Here is a 3,201-nt window from a genome sequence, read left to right on the forward strand (position 1 = left end):
ATTAACTCTTAAATTCTTTAAAGCAAATGGAGTATATATTATGGTGTCTAGTTTATGCGGATTTAAAATGGTAAACCCTCAACAAAAAGTTATTATATTTAAATATATAGTTTATTGCAAATTATACCTCTATGAAAATCTAAAGACATGTGTTATTTGAGTGCATATTGTTGCTCGGTGTGTCTCTTTCTGCCTATTTGTTCAGCATTTCTGTGGGCAATTCTATTTGTGCAAACATGTTTTCTAAACCATCATCACTAGACTAGATCCACTCGAGGGGAGGGACATGACATCCAACACTTCTTAGGATGAAATATGTGGGATCAACACTAAAAATGGTCTCTGAATATTTTATTAGAAAGAGTGGTAGGTTAGCAACTTTTGTGATCTCATCAAATAGTCATCAATAATGATTTTAATGGTGTAAAATTTTATCTAATTACTTACTTTTTTTTACTGACCCAGAATTTAATAAAGTTGTTGATCCTAAACTTTTTCTTTTATTAAGGTTTAGGATTAATGTTCAAACTTTAGAAAGTTAAATATTTTAAATTTGTGTTTTAAAAAAATAATTGTAAGTTAAATTAATTTTTTTTATGTCACGTAACATATTCGCCTCAAATGTCACAAAACAATTTCTTATTAATATAAAATTAGTTTTTAATATAAATGAACTATTTTATTTCCTAAAATTTTAAATAGTGAGTCAAATTATAATTTCAATTATGTATATAAATTATCGAAATCAATCAACATATTTTTGTATATATTCATATATTTTCACTAAATTTTTTTTGTAGTAAGAAAATTTGACATAGGATTAATGCTTGTTTGGAATAATTAAATTGATAAAAAAAAATTTAATAAATAAAAAAATCTTTTATTATGAAATATTCAAATATAAAATTATTTTATTTTTTAAAAAAATTATTAAAAAAAATTTTCTTCTAAAAAGATCATCCAAACAAACCTTTAAAGATGTCATGTAACCATGCAATTCACCCCTTTTAAAATATGGTCTGTTTTTGTACTTCAGATCATGTCTTACGGTTTTCTTTAATAGATCTAACATTTTTATTGGCACATTGAGCTAGATATTAATTCTAATATCATCTGTAACAATTCAGTTTACTCAAAATATTTTCTACTTTAATTGACACTCCGGACATACTTTACAATTTTATTCTTAATAAAAAGACAAAACCACTAAACCATCAAAACGCATAAACAAAAAAGAGAGATTCACATACGAGCGACATGTTCCATTCCTCTCTCTAACGACGTGAAAGTTTATATATGTGCTCAAACCAGCAGAATAATATTCAAGCATTTTGAAAATATAAAGTATGTGTATAAGCTAATAAGCTTCAAATAAACTCTGTGAAAAAATAAATTATGTCTTTTATGGGTTATGCTACTTGTAAACTAAAATCAGCCACCAAATTAACCATCAGTATAAAATACATGTTGGAATATAAATACACATTGAAAATAAATTAAACCACACATGTATTTATACACAAATATATTAGTAACTAATTTTAGTAGTTGATTTTGGTGTACAAATAGCATTGATCAACTCTATTTTAGTGGCTGATATTTGTGAAAACCTGTCATTGTTTTTATTACCCAATTCGCTGCTTTTGAATTATTCGTGCATATTAACTAACAACAAACTTCTATTCCATAATATATTCACAACTTGTATGGTGAGAATAAAATCTGATCAACTCGTTAAATTACAGAATTTTCCTGTGTTGTAATGAATTTCCCTTTTTTTTGAGATGATTAATAGTCTTTGATAAAAACCGGGCTTATTTTATTTTTTATAACTAAACACTCACAAAAATCTAAATAAGATGTTGAGTTACATTAGTAAACGAAGCAAAAGCACCACCAAGTCACCAACACTTCTATGATTCTCAAAAATAAATTATTCTAGTCATCTATAACCAAACTAGAGAGACAATCAAAGAAATACAAAATAATGGTATTTCTTGTGCTTTCAGTCTTTCACTACCTTTCTTGTGCTTCCAAATCTTTTATGTGATCATCAACCATGTTAGAGGCCTCAAGCAGCAACAATATCCAATGAACACATGCACTTAGAAGATTCCAGAGGAACTCGCAAATTCTCTTGTGGTAGAGGCACAATAAGACTACTAATAATGGAATCACATTGATGATCGCATACCACCACCAAAATTGGGCAACAAGGATCCAAAGTAGTGTCTCGCAGCCAAGTACCCCAGAAACATGGAAGATAATGACAATTTGGCAGCCAAGTTTTGAAGTTATTAGTGTAATAGCATGGCAAAACATTGCTGTGAGGAAAAGCAGAATGATGGGTTGTAATTCTTGAAATGGATTGGTGCTTTGTCCTTGGTACTTTATTCCAATTGAAGCTGCTTCCAAGGTTATTAGAAATATATACACCCTATGATGATTTCAAAGAAATTAAGAGAGTAAGAAAATGATAAGTACACCATTTATTTCAGGGGAAAAATACTTTGAGGGATTGAATTAGAATTAGTTACCCTTTTGTTTGTTTGCATGATGATGTTGTGCTTATTATGTTGTTATCTGTCATTGTGTTTATTGGAATAAATATATCCTTGAAAAAGAGGAATGTATTGTGTTGGGTGACTGAGTTTTAATTCAAGGAATCATAAGGAATGTATTGTGTTGGGTGACTGAGTTTTAATACAAGGAATCACCAAAAGCGTGTATTGACTTAAGCTTATACCTTCAAAGATGCTAATGTCGGTGACTATTTATAGTTACAAGAAATTGACTGAAAATTTGAAATGAAGGGAAACATTACAAATTGGAAATATTTTTGGTACGTAATATTTGTAGGATATATTAACGGGTGAAAACTCATGTGTAATTATTTTTTTATAAAATTTATAGTTAATTTTTTTAATAATTTTTAATTATTAATTTTATATAAATATAATCGTATGTAAATTTTTTAGTATTGATGATTTGATGATATATTTTATTATAATGTTGAATATAATATAAAATTGATTTTATATCTAGCGTTTAGTGTGTACATTATTTAACTTTGAATTGGTTAAAGGAGAGGTAAGTTTAGTGGATGATGCATTTCGGCCAAGTGACATATGCAGTAAACACTAAGCAAGTTCCCATATAAAATGAAAAAGATATAAGGATGAGAGATATCAATATCATGGT

This window comes from Arachis duranensis, chromosome 1 (genome assembly GCF_000817695.3).
Source record: "Arachis duranensis cultivar V14167 chromosome 1, aradu.V14167.gnm2.J7QH, whole genome shotgun sequence".
Lineage (NCBI taxonomy): Eukaryota > Viridiplantae > Streptophyta > Magnoliopsida > Fabales > Fabaceae > Arachis > Arachis duranensis.